The sequence below is a fragment of the Megascapheus bottae genome, chromosome 3 (genome assembly GCF_031878675.1).
Source record: "Megascapheus bottae isolate mThoBot1 chromosome 3, mThoBot2.hap1, whole genome shotgun sequence".
Lineage (NCBI taxonomy): Eukaryota > Metazoa > Chordata > Mammalia > Rodentia > Geomyidae > Megascapheus > Megascapheus bottae.
In genome coordinates, this window is record NC_143511.1 from 66,716,766 (window position 1) to 66,736,063 (window position 19,298).

Genomic DNA, 19,298 nt, shown 5'->3' on the forward strand with positions numbered 1-19,298 from the left:
TTCCCGATCCATCTCCCTTTCCTGCACCTCTTGTTCCTTTCTCTATCACAGAATGAGAATTATAGCACTTGTATAACAACCTTCTACAGAAGAATAAAATCATTTCTACCTCAATTTCCCCAAATACTGCTTTTCAAAAGGTCTGATGATGAAGGTTGGCCCAAGAAACCCTTGTACTCACTGAGCTCACCATGTTGCCAACACACGCAGCCTTCACTACAGCCCAGAGGCTATGATCTATGGCATCATTCTCCACAAATCACTAGGCATTACTGAGGCAATGCTTCCAGATATCAGATTGTTCACATTTCCATTTCAGTGTCTTTTGAGGAACTATTCAATATAACATAATTATTAATTCAGATATTGATTAGTTCAGATATTGTTGAGTTTCAACTCTGTGACAGACACTGAGGCAGGAGGGATAAATGGAGGATTGAGCATGATGTCAGAACTCATAAGTTCTTCTCTATTATTATTATTATTTTAATGTATAGAGTGGTTACAGTTATATTCACCAGATAGAAGCTACATTACTTCTCACACATAAAACTCATAAGTTCTATGGACTAGTATACAATAAGATGACAAAGAAGAAAGTACAAGTTTATTTGCTTATAAAAATAAGTTTTTCCACCTAGATACATAAGGCCATATAGGATGAGGCTAACGGAAAGGACCTCCAGGATATGGAAACAAGAACCATAAAATGTGTGATTGTTGTTCTTAATGTACTATGTTATTTCTCATCTCTTTTGTTGCCCCTTGGTTATCTCATATTGTTACAGTATCTTACCTTACTAACATTCTCCCCCTCCCTGAATTCTTAGTGTAAGAATGTCCCTGCATCTTATAATTAGGTCACTAAGCAACACATGCCTGCTTGCGTTGATATGCAAACATCCTACTACCGAACCCCCCTCCCCCGAGGAGCAGTTCCTATACCTCAAACCCCCTCCTGCCTCTCCTGAAGAGGCATATAAACCCCTATGTGAAAAATAAAATTTGAAGCTTGATCAGGATGCTTGTCTTGCTGCCTTCTTCATGTCTCCTGTCCCTTTCATTCCTCCCTCTAGGTTCTTGGCCCTAGTTGACGTCCCTCTGGACGGGACAGCTATCTGGTACATTGTAATATATGTTTATTTGTTTATTTGAAATAGGATTGGGAGAGGGGAAACAAGATAAGGGGAGGGAATGTGGAGAGGGAAATGGGGACAAAAACATGAGAAGGGGTATCAATATTTATGAAAAAATGCACCTGCTAACTGGCTCATATAATGTAACTCTTCTATTAATTACATTTTAAAAAAAAGAAAAAGAAAAGAAAACAGTTTTTTCCGGGGCCAGGATTTGGCCCAGTGGTTGAGTGCTTGCTTAGCATACATGAACACCCAGTCTCGATTCCTCAGTACCACATACATAGAAAAAAGCAGGAACTGATGCTGAGGCTCAAGTGGTAGAATTCTGGCTTTGAGAAAGTCCAAGGACAGTGTTCAGGCCCTGAGTTCAAGCCCCACAACTGGAAAAAAAATTAAAGAAGAATCTCTTAATCTACCACATACCTGGACAGATTGGCCTCATTTAATCAGCTTCCTTAGTTTCCAGAAATTTCACTCTTCAGATTCAATTTCTTCATCTGAAATAAAATAATAATGTGTAATGCTTCGATGAGAAAATATGATGTGTCTAGCTCAATATCTTTCTTTTAAAATTGAGGCAAAATGTACACAATGTAAAGAGAATTAATGATTTAAAGGTTGGGCATGGTGGTACAAGCCTTAGTTCAAGTTAAATGAGAGGGAGATTTAGGAGGATCATGGTGTTCCACTGGACCAGGCAAAAGAGTAAAATCTAATTGAAAAATAACAATCATAAAAGGTTAAGGATCATGGCTCAAGTCATAAAGCACTGAACTAGCAAGCTCAAGACCCTAAATTCAAACACCATTACTCTTCTCTCCTCTTCCCTGCCCCCCCACACAAGAATTTACATTTAATTCACCTTTGGAAATTCTAATGTAAACTTGAAGATATCAGACTGTTTTAGCAATTACTTTATATGAATATATTCAATATTGATGCACAGATAACAGAACAACAAAAATTTTAGTTTGCATAGCCCTGTGATTTGATGCTGCTTTGATGACCCAAGTAAATATTATAAGGAGTCATACAAAATAAACCTGTATTGTGTGTCCTGGCTGCTATGTTCTTATAGGCCAATAGAAGGAGATTATAATTAGTTTATACATATCTATGTGCTACTTACTATGTTGTTAATTTCTCACAGGAGAGGTATGACTTTTAGCTTTTAATTTCTAGTTCCCTAAATACTGTCCAAATATGTTTATTAAGAGCAAGTGGAAAGAAAGTTTAGTTTTTACTCACATAAACATTATAAATTTTACTTTTGGGGGACAAAGTTTGAGAAGTAATGTACCCATTACCTGATGAATATAACTGTAACCCCTCTATATATTATCCCGACAATAAAATACAACTTAAAAAACTCATAATGAAATATCTTCACATATAAACAAATTTACTTTCACGCACATTTCTGACATAAATATTTAATCCCAGCCTAACAGAAATTACTAAGATAAGTACACAATAAGGAAATTGATGTTTGAGTGTCATTTTATAGTCACAAGCATCGGATGCATAGATATTCACTAACATGTTACCATCTTACTCCAAGAAGCTTCTTTTTCTATTCTTTATTTAAAAAACTTATTTTCAATATTTCTTATAACCTCATTCACTTGATGATGATTTTGCCTCATACTTCACAGAAAAGCCAGAAGTCAGAACATGAGAAATTCCTACTCTCTGCATTAAGGTTTCTTGATTTTTGGAAGAGATCTCATCTTTCTTTCATTTAAACTCGTGTTGCAATGAGTTCACATTTCTCTCGTGACACAGATTTGACCTCTTGCTATAGTTTTAGACATAATTGCAATACTTTGCTAGAGTTATGCTTTCTGGTACGCTTTAAATATGCTTTAAAATATATGATAGATCAAAATGAATTTGTAATGGAAAGACTGATTGGGAAGGGATGGGAGGAGGGAAATGGGGACAAAAACAGGACAGAGGGTATCAATGTGTGAGAAGTAATACACCTACTACCTGATGAATGTAACTGTAACCTCTCTATATATTATCTCAACAATAAAAAATGAATTTGTATGATTAACATATTTTGTTTTAGTTGGCAAAAAACATGCTTCAATAACATGCTACTTCTTTTACCCATTTTTTCTCTAGGTAATAAGTTCACTGCAGTGATTTTGTTAAAAGCATATTCCTAAAATACCTAATAGGCACTCTAAAAAAGATGTATAAAATTTTCTCTCATGTGCTGCTAAACTCATGACATTGTTTTTTAGTGAATTATTTAAAGGGAGAGTAAGGAGCATGTATCCATTTATAGTTATGCTTTGCTAGGTTAATATTTCAGTCAGATGTGCCTTGCTATGGTTATGCCAGTTTCTATCATTTAAAATGCTGAGAAAGGAAGAAGGCAAAAAGAGTCAGAAAAGGATTGGCATTGAGTAAGTGGCTAATGTGTGCCAGGCTCAGACCTTTATAGACAGTGTCCTCACAGCAATTCCACAAGGTAGGTAATTTTGCTCCCAGTGATTTTCAGTGCAGCATTGTTTTGTGTGTGTGTGACAGTGTCCAATAACAGTTATTAAATGATAATCACTAGCTAAACCCAGATAATCAGTTCAAATATGGAGGCTATGTGGAATAATTTTTATGATATTAATTAGGGAATTCACAAGTTAGTAGAAGATTGTCTTAATATAAAAGTAATAAATAAAATGCCATACCAATATAAAGGAATAAATCCTTTATGGAAAGGAAAAATAAGTTTCGAAAATAAAATGTCTTATGGTATCTGAATGTAGATCTCCCTAAGGTGTTGAATGTGAGTAGTTTCTTTACAAAGTGAGTATGGAAAGCACAAGTGAGAGTGCAGACAGGGAAAGCCTGATGGACACACTACTAATGTACAGCAAGTACTATGAACACCCAGTGCTTAAAACCATTGGGAGTCTTAGAATACTGTGGATTGCACTCAAAATCTTCCCACCAGGGGATGCAGAAACCAGGGTGTTTACCCACTCCAGTTTCTTTGTTTGAGGATTACTCTGTGTATTGAGACTTCACACAAAAACATAGTGCTGGGGAGAGTCCTCAAGCAAGGAAACAGAGATGTAAGCATTTATGGAGAGAGATTGTCACACTGTGCAGGAGGATGCCTGACATTGGACTGTAACTCAGAAGTAATGTGATGAGATCCACAAGATCAGCTATGCTTGGGGATAAAAAGAAAGAACATGCTTAAAGAACACTGAAGAATTGGAACAAGAATCCGATAGTGGTAACATTTGTATTGGGCATTGGAGGATGGGTAGAATTTAACATGAAGATATGGTAACAGGTAAGTCAGAAGGGCAGAAAGGAGAATTGAGGTTTTTTTTTCCATGTGAGCCTATCCTGACCATTCAATTTATAGTCACCACCCTTCCTTTCTACTGTTTTTTCTCACTGTCATGGTTATCCTCCTTACTGCATCTATTTGTTTTTTATAGCCTATAATATCCTTTACTCGTTCTCTGTATTTAGTCTATGCTTCCTGTCTTCATTGTATCTTAAGTTCTACTGCACTATGTATGTTGGTATATTCCATTCATTAATAATTCCAATAAGAGTGCCCAGCACTTCACACTTGTTTTGTACTGTTCATTGAATTACTGAACTTTATAAATCAGTTAATGTATGGTTATCTGTGAGTTTAACGAAAGTGGAGATCAGTAATTTGAAGAAAGGAGAAAAAAAGCAGTATGGTATTCAGGATGGCACCCATCTGAGCCTAGGGTATGTTTTCAGGACCTTGGGGAAGAAGGAAGGGAAGAAAATGGGTGTTTCTGCTGTTTAAGTTGATATTCAGAAACTTGATACATTTCCAAGGCTCTTTTTTCCTTAGGAAATCATCTATATTTATAGTATTAATATACTCTGGCAGGCACAATAATCTCACATTTTTCTGGCATCATTTATTCTCAAGGGCCCCAAGGCTTTTGTGCTGAAAAGCTATTTCTCTTATAGTTTTGCATTTACCTCTTTAAACTGAGAGCATATGTTATGGGAGCCAGTTCTGCTTGGCAGCTCTCATCCTTTCCACAGTCCCTTGACACCACACCTCAATGAAGAAATCTGCCCTCCTGGGATGTACTCTTCTGCCCTCACATGCCACAAAATTTTCCTCTGACTACATACACTGGATAGAAGTCTAAAATGCAAATTCTTTAAATATTATTAACATTTGACATAGACATTTTTAAAGCAAGATACTATATGACAGTCAGCTATAAAAGACACTTGTATCATTGTGGGTTTTTTTAATGTATGATAATTGGTCATTCGAGGTGGCTCATGACTGTAATACTAGCTATTTAAGAGATGGGAATCAGGGAATCATGATTTGAGGTAAGCTTGGGCAAAAAGTTAGCAAGATCTTAACAAATGGAATGCAGGGAATGATAGCAGATGTCTATAATCCCAGCTGTGTGGGGAACATAAGTAGAAGAATCACAGTCCTATGCTAACTTGTACAAAAGGTATGAGAATTTTCTGAGAAATAAAATAAGAAATAAATTAAGAAAGAAGGAAGGAAGGAAAAAAGAAAGGAAGGAAAGAGAAAGAAAGAAAGAAAAGAAAAGAAAGAAAGAAAGAAAGAAAGAAAGAAAGAAAGAAAGAAAGAAAGAAAAAAACAGGTTGTTCTGGAGCTATGGATGAACTGACACAGTGGTTACCTAGTAAGAACATAATAACAAACCCCTATACTGAATCAGAAAACCTGAAGGAAGGAAAGAAGGGAAGATTAGTTTTACTGGCCATTATACTAGTTTTGTGTCTGGGCTGAAGGTGGGTGGGGGGAGAGGTCATGGGGCTTGAACTGCGCCTGGGCACTGTTCCTGAGCTCTTCAGCTCAAGGCTACTGCCCTACCTCTGGGCCAAGCCCCACTTCCTATTTTCTAGAGGTTAATTAGAGATAAGAGTTTCAGGTCCTTTGTGCCTGGACTGGCTTTGAACCTTGATCCTCAGATCTCAGCCTCTTGAGTAGCTCGGATTACAGGCGTGAGCCAGTAGTTTTTGATAATCTAACAGACATAAGAAAAGTTCATGTGGCAGCTAAAATCTATTTCTGACATCTTAAATTACATCTGTTTCAATCTTATCTAGATTGCAACAATTTAGAAAAAAATTAACTGGGTTGAAGTTTACCTTTGTGCTAATGATGAGATGGTTTGTTAAGCGAGTTAATAGAGCAAAGCCACTGTGATCACAAAGCTTAAAGTTTATGACTAATTCAAGGAAGAAATTACTTTCAGGCACTGCCATGAACTTTAGAAGCACATTTGCATATAAATGCCTTGGATGATAGGCTAATTATAATTGTTTTTATTTATTCATTGAAATGACTTCTCCAAAGAATTCTACACAAGAATTCTCAGTCTATCATCAAGTTTCCTTGAAAGAAAAACAAGTAGGGTATTTTTTAAATGAAAATATGATATTCAATAATTTAGACCCTTTAAGTCTATTTGTACCCAACCATGTTCATGAAGCAACACCATCAGCTAAAAAATGCCAAAGATCTATTGTTGGTTTCAACATAAGGTAAATGCATTGAGTGAATATTATTTAAGCTAGGCCTTTCAAAGCTCCACATGGACTATACAGCACATGGCAAGGACATCGTGCCTATGTGTTATCTTCTAAAATAAAGGAAGCCTTTGTAGGAACACTGTATGCTTAGATGGAAGATGATAAGTACATAAATATTTACTACCTTTGGATCATTTTCTCTAACATTTTATTGTTCAATTTTCTGACTATGTATGATCCTATTGCTCTTCCTTCCTCTGGAGCACTAAAACAATAAATTCTTGACATTGTTTATATTTACCTTATTTTTCTAACCCAAATGCTGCCAGAAAACTTCCATATTTATCTAACTTTCCTAAAATATGATTTAGACAAACTTCAAAAACACATCTAATAAGGGCTGCCTTATTAATCAATGTGATGCTAAGTTTTTGCTCAGTTTAACACATCACTAGACTATGACAGAACTCTATATTCACCACTACCCTATACTAAACAGATTCAGTAAATGAGTATTTACTGGGAATAGTTACAGCAATCATCATCAACTATTTTATTCTGCCCAAAACTAAATAATTGTGAGAACAACTGTACACTGGGACACTGGACTTGAATTAAGAGGATTGGGAACTAATGAAGCTTCTTACAGCTAAATCAATTCTCTCTTTTCCCAAAATAAATTCAGAATCTACTAACTGATGAAGAACATTCAGCTGTTTGTATCTGGCTTAAACTAACATTTGCATTATTATCTCCACTATGAATACCTCTTCTAAACAGCCTAGAGACTCTGGCTCAAAATTTATTCTTTCAGAAAGTAGAGGAATTAATTGTTTTCCTTTACAAGCAATTTCCTCATTTTCATTTTCCTCATTGACTGTATCCCTGTAGATCTTCTGGATTATGCCATGTTTCTAATTCTTGAGGCCTTTCCAGAATAATGAGGAGGGGGCAGGAAACAAATTACTTCACAGTCTGTCTCTTCAAGCGCTTAGGTCTGAGTTTTTCATTGTGCTAAACTATATACTATTCCACCAAAAGTTCAGGATTCATAGACATTAGTGTTTATATATGTTAGTGTCAATTAACAGACATTATTCAGACTATGTAATTCGTGTTCTGTGTTATTTTTGAGTGATTACCCAGGAAAAGGGAAAGGAAAACTAAACTGGACTGCTGTTTAAGAACACTTAATCAGGCTGGGCGCGGTGGCTCACGCCTGTGATCCTAGCTACTCAGGAGGCTGAGATCTGAGGATCAAGGTTCAAAATCAGCCCGGGTACTAAAGTCCATAAAACTCTTACCACCGATTAACCACCAGAAAACCGGAATTGGTGCTGTGGCTCAAAGGGTAGGGCAGTAGCCTTTAGTTGAAGAGCTCAGAGACAGCACTCAAACCCCACGAACATTTAATCAAAGCAGAAATAAGGAAATAGAACAGAAGAAAAAAGAGAAATGTTAAAAAAAAATAGTATCTGTGACCAGAATAATTCCTTACCCGCATGCTCAGGCAAGCACAGCTGGTTGCGATTCACCTATGTTAGGCTTCCTGAAAATTAGGACAACAAGCTAACAAGAAAAGGCCACCAACTCCATCTCTTTTTCTGTTTGGAGAATTGTAGGCTGTGATCTCACCCATTTCAAACTCCCAAGTAGCTAGGATTACAGGAGGGAGCCACTGGGACCCAGAAAATTTTTATGCCTAAATCTTCAGAAGCTGTGAATATATCATTGTACTTACAGATGACTTGACAGATGTTGCTAAAGATCTTCAGATGGAAGAAATTATTCTGGATTATCTAGGTAGACATGATTTAATCACAAGCATCATCAAGAGGGAGAGGGGCAGGAAGGGGGAAGTCAGAGGAGATAATCAGAGGCAGAGGACAGAGAGGAGTGAGACTAAAAAATGAAGACACCAATTATAAAAGAAATGGAGAAACAATTCAAAAATCAAGGAATGCATGACTTCTAAATGCAGATTATACAAAAATTATCATAAATTTGTGATACTCCATTGCAAAATGGAAAACTAAAAGCATGTAATGGGGTAAAGAATAGGGAGAAACGGTAAGCAGATAAAATGCAAAGCAGGTATAGATTTGGGATGGAAAGTGATTTTAAATGTTCCTTATAAACTTTTCAAGAGGTGAGATTTTTACAATTGGCATTATACATTAAAACAATTACCATAATCATAATTTAGATGGCTGATAAATCTGTAGTATCAAATCAGAAGCAGGAAAATAAGTTTGAAGGTGCAATAATCCAGTCAAGAAATATTATATTTGTCAAATAAAACAGTCAATAGAGAATATGAAGACATACAGTAACTGATGATATAGAAATTTCTGAATATCAGGTATTTAAAATTAGGAGAATGTGTTTACTTTTCCTAATGTTAAAGAGTACAAAAGGAAGATTGGGTTTGATTGAACTCAATTTCAACCTGAAAGACACTCAGTGGACTTGACTATCCAATTTCTTAATAAACAACCAAGAAATAATCAAAAGGAACAATAAAGAAACAATTTAACAGTATCTGTATGACTCTTAGCATCATTTATTGCCATGGATTTAATGCCTATAGTTTATGACTAAATAAATAGCCCCATTCTTTTTAATTTATATGAACTGAGATTTCTTATCTACCTGTTAGAATTAACATATAGACTAGATTTAATGTGGATCAGAATCTTGCCCAGACGTGTAAAGTCATGTTAATATTATCTGTTTTGGTTAAAAAACCTGTCACTAACCAGGTGCAGTGGCTCATACCTGTAATCCTAGCTACTCAGGAGGCTGAGATCTGAGGATCATGATTCAAAACCAGCCCAGGCACTAAAGACTTATCTCTAAAAAACACCAGAAAACCAGAAGTGGTGCTGTGGCTCAAGGGGTAGAGCAGTAGCCTTGAGATGAAGAACTCAGGGACAGTGCCCAGGCCCAGATTCCAAGACCCACATCCACCCACAACAAAAAATAACAAAAAACCCTGCCTCCTCTTTTTCAGTTTCAGAAACTTGTGATTTCTCATTTGTTATGATAAACACATGTATGTTCCCTGCCAACATCACTATTTCTAGAACCTACAATATATCTACTCAACTCTGCACATCTTTAGCTTAGACTCATGTAACAATGTTTTACAAGTGATGGATCTTCTTTGTTGCAATCACCCCAATGCACCAGCAGAGAAAAGACATAATTCTTAGCATCAGGTCCCCTAAAGAAGATTTTAAATCAAGAAAGGTCACTTAATTTTTTTGTTAGTCAGGGAGCAGATATTTTCTTTTTCATTTCATGACCACATGTCTAAAGGGTAGGAATAATGAATGCAAGTCACTACATCTACATCGGATAATGCATTCATTTTATTTATTTTAGAAGCATAACCTAACCATTCTAATTTATGTGTTCCTATCATCTACCAAACATAATGACAACATATTATATAACAGTTACCAATGATACCTAAATAAAGATGTAGCCAAATGAAAATGGGCAAGACTACATTGCCCTGTAGCACATTCTAAAGTGCATCAGCTTCAGTACCATTTCTTTCATCCCCCATAAGTTGGAGTGCAGAGTATATTTTGCAGATATTATCGTAATTATTTTACTTTCATGTAAATCATTGAACATGTTCAACGTCTTGGTATAAAGACTGCAACTAGTGATAAACAATTATCAAACCCCAAAAGATTATGTTTCTTACAGCAACAGAACAGTTCACCAAAACTTTCACTGTGAGTAAAGTAATTTTTTTTCATGTACACTTCTCTTTGAATTGTCTGTTTTGGAATTTAAGCTAATAATGAGCTTTTAAATATTGATTCAATATGACACAGGGTCATATTTAAAAGCTTTTCTTTTTTTAATAAAACTAACTAGAGAAGAAATTTTAACTTCACCTCATCAGGAAAGCTGTCTTTAATCTCTGGGGATAAATAGTGACAAATGATGCTTAGTTTTGACCAGTTTAGATGCATTTAAACAGAGTGGGTGTTTTAATGAAGCTTGTAAGTGGGTAATAGGCATGCAATGAATATTCCAAGGTATGTTAATGAGCTCTGTATACAGATGCAAGTCTATATTTTTTACCATGTTTCTGCACAAGAAAGTATTTGCAATTTATAAAAGAATCAAAAGTCTATTTACATGGCCACTGGGATATGTACTAAATTTCCTTATGCATTTAAATATCCCTATTTTCACACTCTCTACAACCATTATTTAGTTTGCAGATCCATTAAACTCTGTAATGTGTACTTATTAGCTCCCAAAGAAATCATGTCAAATTAGGTGTGGACTTTTATTACTTGGGAAAAAAAAGCACATAATAGTGGAACATGCTCAAAATATGTTTGAATCACAAAATGGATAGGAGGACAAAAAAGTTTAGATTAAAATCTTTCACCCAAGCCTTGAAAATCATGTATTTAGAACCAATATTTTCCAATTACAAGAAACACTAGCTGTGATTTAAATACTGGTTTGATGAAAGCAGATTCGATTCCCTAATTTCTAAAATGTGATTGATTGCTTAAATGGTTGATGACTACAGCCAGAATACAGAAACAGTGAAATTCTAGCAAATGAGCAGAAATGCTTAACTCTTGCAAATTTCAATGTGATTATTGCAAAGGAAAGATAAGGTAAGCAGGAAATTAATTAAAAGGTTATGTGCAGTTGCAATAAACTATCCTGGATTCCTAAAAAAAAAATCAACAATTTTCCACAAATAAACTTATATGAAAGAATACACAGAAATGAGAGATTTCATCATGCCCTATTGCATGTATCCCTAAAAGAAAGGAAGGTAGTTTTATGTGAACAGAAGACTTAAGTGAGAAAGCCTGATTCCTACTCTATCTTCGTCACTTCTTAGCTGTACAAATTGTTTTTGTGTTATTAAAATATGTCAAGGGGTCAAATTCTGACTCAAATTATGAACTCAATTTATAGCCTTATGGAGTAAAACTCCTCAGTAACTATCTAGTTCTTCTACATACATTATACATTATATCTATATTATGTATGTATATATATATATATATATACTTTTAAGGTATTGCTGGACTCACAGCAATATAGATTAATGACACCTAAAAATATTTTAAATGTCCCTAAAACAAAAAGTTCAGTACCAAGGTTGACATCAGAATACTACAGCCTTATAATAGTTGTAAAGTAGAAGAACTAAAGCTAAAAGATAAAATGGCTAACCATTGGGTAGTGTCATCAAGTGGTATGAAAAGGAAAGTATAGATTCTTTCTAAAGTTATGTATACCAGATATGGGTCCTCAGAATTTCCACAGGCTAACATCAAATAAATATGAGCTCATACTCAAAGACAAAACAAACAGGCCACCTAAATGAGTGCCAGAAAAAAAATTAAAACACTTTCAAACTTGAGACTAGTATTATGTTTGTGACAAAGCCAGAAAAAGACACTGTAAGAAAACTATAAACTCGTAGTCTCAAACATAGACCTAAAATTCCAGAACAAACTATTAGAAAAGAGCATGAAACATATATTTATAAAGATGTAAATAAATTTTTATATAAATATATAAATGTAAATAGGATAATACAACATAATCAAGAGAGTGATTATGTCAATAGATCAAGAAACATGATTGCTTCCAAAGATAGAACAAATTTGACAACAACTCAAAATTCATAATTTTAAACACAACAAATTAAAAATAGAAAACAAATTTCTGAACAAGGTAAAGGATATATTACAGAGAGAGAGAAAATAGCCTACAGGTAAAAACCATATTTATCAGTGAGGTTGAAAGCTTTCCCCTAATAATGAGAAAAATGAAAGAATGTATTCTCTGCTCACCCAGTCATGATTGTATCAATATTGTTGGTCATGAAAAGTGCAATATGGAAAGAAATTGGAAAAAAAGACTAAGAATATTGTCTATCTTCACAGAAGCTATGATTGTAGAAAAATCCAAAGAATCTTCAAGCTAAGTAGTCAGTTTTACAAGGTTGCACAGTACAAGGTGCACATGTAGAAGTCAAATACTAACAATGAAAATTGGTAATTTGAAAAAAATTAAATTATATAAATAATAAATAAATGCCATTGCTTTACCTGTAAGGTGGATGATGTCTCTCTTGGGACATAGCATTATCATTTAGTCCCACTTGTTCTAGAAAATAGCACTAAACATACAGAAACTACTCAAATATCTTATACTTTATGGCTCACTTTTTAATTGCTGTGGCAAAATGCATGTGTAAAAAGACATATGGGAGGGCCTGGAGTTTAGCCTAGTGGTAGAGTACTTGCTTAGCATGCACGAAGACCTGGGTTCGATTCCTCCATACCACATACATAGACAAAAGCCAGAAGTGGTGCTGAGGCTCAAGTGGTAGAGCTCTAGCCTTGAGAAAGTCCAAGGACAGTGCTCAGGCCCTGAGCTCAAGGCCAGGACTGGCAAAATAAAAAAAAAAACACATGGGACGAAAGATTTATCTTATTACACAGTTTCAGTCCATTATTACTGGATGTATGTGGCGGAGAAGCAGCTCCACTAATGGAGGCCAGGAAGCAGAGGAAGAAATGCCTGGATAAGCTGGCATCTCTCATTTCTTTTAGTTCCATCTTAGTCCCCAACCTATCAGGTGGTATCACCCTTATTCAGGGCAAGTTTTACCCACTTAAGTTTACTCTGAAATAATCCTCAGCAAACACTGTAAGGTAATGGGCTTTATTAATCTCCTATCCCTATGCCATGCATATTGATATTGATATTGATATTCTGTTATCTACTAGGCCTCTTCTCAGTTTTCAAGCATTAACCTATCTTTCAAGATTTTAACTATTGTAAATAATAATGTGTTAAAAATTTGGCAAGCATCTTATTATTTAAAATTAATGGATCTGCTGAGGGTTATGGATGAAACTTTTGATCCTAAATACTCAAGATGTTAGATTTGAGGATCAAGATTTAAAGCCAGTCTGCTACCACTAAAACTGCTACTAATTTCATCAATTACATCAATAATTCAAGACCAACATTAAAACTTCAATTATAAAGGAACTTGTGAAAAATGCTTAAAACAAGCATCTACCATATGCAAGATATTTTCACACGTATCTAATTCTCCCAATAATTCTATAAACAGATATTCACTGACCATATTTAACAGGTAAAAACAAGGAAATTCAGAAAGGTTAAGTATTTTCTCCTGTGTATGTATTAAAAGCCTAAGCTGAATTCAGAAACATTCTTCTCATTAACAATTATGATCTCCCAAGAATTTAGTCATTTTATTTTAACCATCTTAAAGGCTAAGCTTATTTTATTCTCTAAATAATTTTGTATTAGAAATTATACTATGGGTGGGTAAGGTGGCTCAGTGGTAGAGTGTTCTCCTCACATGCATGAAGCCCTGGATTCCATTCCCCAGTACCATATACACAGAAAAGGGCAGAAGGGGCGCTGTGGTGATTCAAGTGGCAGAGTGCTAGCCTTGAGCCCAAAGAGGCTCAGGGTCAGGGTCCAGGCCTTGAGTTCAAGTTCCACCACTAGCAAGGAAAATAAAAGAAATAATACTATGATATTACTATATTTTAGGCTAAAGCATATACTATAATTCAAGTGATCAAATCAACCAGCCAGTTATTGTTTCTGATTATAAGCTAACAAATATTTTTTAAAGCGATATTTGTATTTGGTTATTTGAAATTGGATAGGGAAGGGGGGAAAACAAGATGAGGAGTGGGGGTGGGGGAAGAGAAATGGGGACCAAGACATGTGAAAGGGTATCAATGTATGTGAATTAATGCACCTTCTATCTGGCAAATATCATGTAACCCTTCTATTAATTACAATAAAAATATATGAAAAAAAGTGAATGAAATTCTTTTTCTGAGCCAAATACTATGTAGCATCAGTAGTATTTTTTGGCTAACAGATTCCTGTGCTCTCCTTTGAACATAATTCTCAATATATTGCTTCTGTACCTTACTTGACAATAAAATTATTTACAATAATCTCAGCTAGGACAACCATTCCATTTCCCATAAAATTTCTCATCCTCCAGCCTGCTAGCCTATGCTTTTTTTTTCCACAGGAAAGGAGATAAAATTTCAAGAGAAAGAATTTAGAAGGCCTCTTAGGGCTTAAGCTCAAACGACTGAGAGCGATCTCTACCACATTCCCTTGGTTAAAAACTAATCACTAGGGCAGCTCAGATTTAAGTAGTAGAAAAAAATAAATATTACCTCTTAATCAAAACAAGCATAAGGGAATATCTACATTTCAGGTTATTATAAAATTAAATAGCATATTTGATGACAAACCTTATACCAAATGCTTTGAAATTAATGCAGGTTTGACATATGCTTAAGTATATAACCCTTTTATGCTTTTCCCCAGTACCTTACATGTAGTATGTATACAGGAAATATCATAGTAATATTAAAACATATAGTAATATGCACTGGAAAAGATGTTTTGTAAACATTTAAAACATTTTAATGTAAATATATATGTAAATAAGATACATTATTGCCACAAAAGTATAATGACTTCAAATCCAGTAAAATGCATAGCATAAGTACCGAAAGCCATCGTGCCATTCGTACTTTTTTCTTTATACTCCTGTTTCTTAATTTATATTTTCAGTCATATAAGAAGTAGGCATTTTAAAGGAGACAGTTGATCATCCTCAATACATAATTTGTGTGTTCTTTCTAGCAATAGATTTTCTTTTATGGGAGCAAAAGAGAGTTTATAAATTCTGCACTGCCTGCTGGGAGAAAATCAGTATGGCTACACAATTCTCATGCTTCAAGGATTTTTACTATAATAGAAATCTATAGAAACTAAACATCTCCAACTTCACTGCCTCAATGTATCACACACAGACAAAAGAATTCCTGAGTTTCACTTGCTGAAATAAAGCATTGTATCTAAATAAATATGTTCACTTTAAAATTTTAGGAGCCACTTTTTCTCACCTAAGAGTTTTGAATGATAACCTGCACAACCAATATTTTCATAATAGAGAGGAGTAAATAACAATAAACATTTATGTTTCTGTGCACAATTAAGTTCAGAGATGGAAACTGGCTGTGGCTTATTCCTCAAATCCCAGCATCTGGAGGCTGAAGAAAAAAGATAATGAGTCATTGTGGACTACATGGTGAGATCTTGTCTCAAAAAGAGAAATTACAAATTTTCTCATTTCAATTTAATGAGAAAATAAATACTATCCAATAATGAAACATGCTAACTATGTCAGGTTACACAGAACCATGAAAAGAGGTACATGAGTGGTTTTGTTTTTAACATTTAACAGGTAAAAAAAACTTTTATGTCTATCAAAGGCAATTTTGTAAATATGCAAATATATGTCATGCTTTAATATGCTATATTTCACCCAACCATTAATCATTTTTTCTTTAATATATTTTATTATAGTAGGATTACATTATATTCACCAGGTAGAAGGTGCAATACTTCACAAACATTGATACCCATTCTCATGTTTTGTCCCATTTCTCTCCACTCATCCCTCTGCTCATCATGTTTTCCTGCCCTCCCTATTTCAAATAAACAAATAAATGTATATACAATATACCAAATTACAAGGTAAGATACTTAAACAATATGAAAGTAACCAAGGGACAACAAAACAAATGAGAAATAACATACTACATTAAGTACAACAATCACAAATTGTATGGTTCTTATTTCCATATTCTGGAGGTCCTTTCATTTACTCTCATCCTATATGGCCTTATGTATCTAGGTTTTGCCCCATTGTAAACCTCTGCTAGGAGAGTGCAAGGTTTCTAATAATTGTGACAAATGAGGGAAACCATTGAGTCCATGTTCCTTTGAGGCTGGCTTACTTCACTTAATATGATTTTCTCTAAGTCTTTCCATTTCCTTACAAATGGGGCAATATCATTCTTTCTGACTGCAGCATAGAATTCCATTGTGTACAAATACCATATATTGTAGATCCAATCATCAACTGAGGGGCATCTAGGTTGGTTCCATATCTTCACTATGGTAAATAGTGCTGCAATCAACATCATTGTGCTAGTGGATATAGTATGCCCTTGTTTCTGGACAAATGGGTAAATGCCAAGTGGTGGAATTGCTGGGTCATAGGGGAGCTCTATGTTTAGTCTTTCGAGGAACCGCCATACTGCTTTTCATAGTGGTTAAATGAGCTTACAGTCCCACCAACAGTGTAATAGTGATCCCTCCTGGCTACATCCCCACCAGCATCTGTTGTTATTACATTTCTCATGACCATTCTAACTGGAATGAGGTGGAATTTGAGAGTTGTTTTGATTTGCATTTCTTGTATGGCCAGAGATGTCGAGCATTTCTTCTTGTGTCTATAGGCCATTCTTCTTTTTTCTTCAGAGAAGACTCTCTTTAAGTCTTTGGTCCATCTTTTGATGGGGTGGTTGTTTCTTTTGAGATTAGTTTTGGAGTGATTCAATTTTTTTAGCTGTTTATTAAGAAAGTTTCTAACTTCCTAACTTTCTTAATAAGGACCAAGAAACACAACAAACAAATCAGAGAAAGTCTGGAAAAGTGGGACTACATTAAACTGCAGAGCTTCTACATGGCAAAGGACATATCTAGTAAATTAACTAGAAAGCCTACAAAGTGGGAGAAGATCTTCACTAACCATACAACAGACAAAGGCCTTATATCTAAAATATATCAACAGAATAAAGTCTAGAGACATTTGGCCAAATAGTATGACACTAAATGTAAGTACCTCCAGGATAAGGAAACAAAAGCCATATAATCAATGACTGTTGTTCTTAATGTACTATGTTATCTCTCATCTCTTTCGCCATCCCGTGGTTATCTCATATTGTTACAATATTTCATCTTGCTATCTGATATATTTTATATGTGCTTAATTGGTTATTTGATTATGTGCTTAATTGGATAGGGAAAGTGGGAAATCACGATAAGCGGGGGGGGGGGGGGGGGGGGGGGGGGGGGCGGGGCGGGGGGGGGGAAGAGTGGGAGGGTACCGTGTCAATGTTTGTGAACTAATACACCTTCTATCTGGTGAATATAATATAATCCTTCTATTAATCACAATAAAAAATAAATAAAGATAAACCTCTCGTTTCCATATCCTGGAGTTCATTTTGCTTAGCTTCATCCTATATGGCCATAGGTACATAGCTTTTAAGCTATTGTGATCCTCTTCTAGGAGAATTTTAGATGTGTAGTAATTATTACAAGTGAGGGAAACCATGGAACCCGGTTTACCTCACATACGATTTTTTCCAAGTATTTCCATTTCCTTACAAATGTTGTGATGTCATTCTTATGGCAGCATAGTGAAGATATTTCTTTACTCTTTTTTTTCCCTCTCCTTTTTTTGTTCTTTCCCTTATAGTTTATCCTCTGTTGTTTCTTTATCTGACTTTGGTATCTGGTGCATTGTATATACATTTATTTGTTTATTTGAATCATGGAAGGGAAAGGTAAAAACAAGATGACGAGTCAAAGGACAATGAATCAGTGTACCAGCGATATCCACTGGACAATATGTTGGAAATGTTGTGACAATATGTTAGAGGGGCAGGGGGAGGGGAAACTGGGAGGGAGTAACAATGCTCAAGAAGTAATGTACCTACTACCTTACAAATATAACTATAACATCTCTGTGCATCAGTATGATAATAAAAAATGAAACTAAAAGTGAAAAAAAGCCCTTCTGAAATAGAATAGGGAAGGGGGAAACAAGATGAAGGAAATAGGGACCAAGATATCAATATTTGTGAAGTAATGCACTTTCTATCTGGTGAATATAATGTAACCCTTCTGTTAATTACAATAAAAAGTATATGGAAGGAAAAAAGAAAGAAAATACTTTCTTTTGCATGTGTGCAAGAATTCCTTTGTTAGAAAAGTTGTATGAAATACACCTTTATCACTCATTACCAAATTACAATTCATTCCATGTATATGAAAGTTTCCATTTTTTCTAAAATAAATTTTATGGATTGTTACCTAATAACGATATCTATAATTTAGTGGTTTCTTTTTCTCTCTGGAGTACTCACTATGTACAGTACAGTACTCACTATGTCACATACCAGACACATTTTCATCAAACTTATGAACTATGATTATACATATAATAGGAGAAGCAATATTATTAGTCCTACTATCTTGCTTTACAGAGGGGGTGTCTTTTTCTTAATCAGGGAAATATGGATATTACTGAGAATGAATATAACTGTACTCCTATAGGAAAGAAGTGTTTGATTAAATATTTGCTCTGTCCAAGTAAGTCCTTTTGAGCTAGATATACAAAGATTACAGGGCAAAGCTCTTGGTATTTTAGAACCTAGAAATCAGCAGTTAAACAACTTCACACCTTTACTTTAAAATCTCCTGAAAAGCCCATTTATTGAAAAGCTTCATCTTGTCTTTGGAATGAGACACCTTTAATCTCTGAAGTCTTACAGCTCAGGATACAGCAGTTTTGCCCTGGCTGTCTCATTTTCCCTGAAAAGTGATAAGCCTATTTGTGTCTACTGCTCTGAAGCTGATCTTCCATGTAGTATCATATTTGCCTGATAGGTGGCA

At 34.9% G+C, this 19,298-nt stretch overlaps 1 long non-coding RNA gene across 2 annotated transcripts in view; it reads right to left on the reverse strand.

The window, feature by feature from the left end:
• The window catches only part of LOC150065717 (uncharacterized), a 38,478-nt gene that overhangs the window by 14,504 nt on the left and 4,676 nt on the right, over positions 1-19,298 (reverse strand). For both annotated transcript variants that reach the window (XR_016534795.1, XR_016534794.1), the window contains exon 2: positions 1,563-1,636. This is a non-coding gene — a long non-coding RNA (uncharacterized LOC150065717). The remainder of the gene's footprint in view (positions 1-1,562; positions 1,637-19,298) is intronic.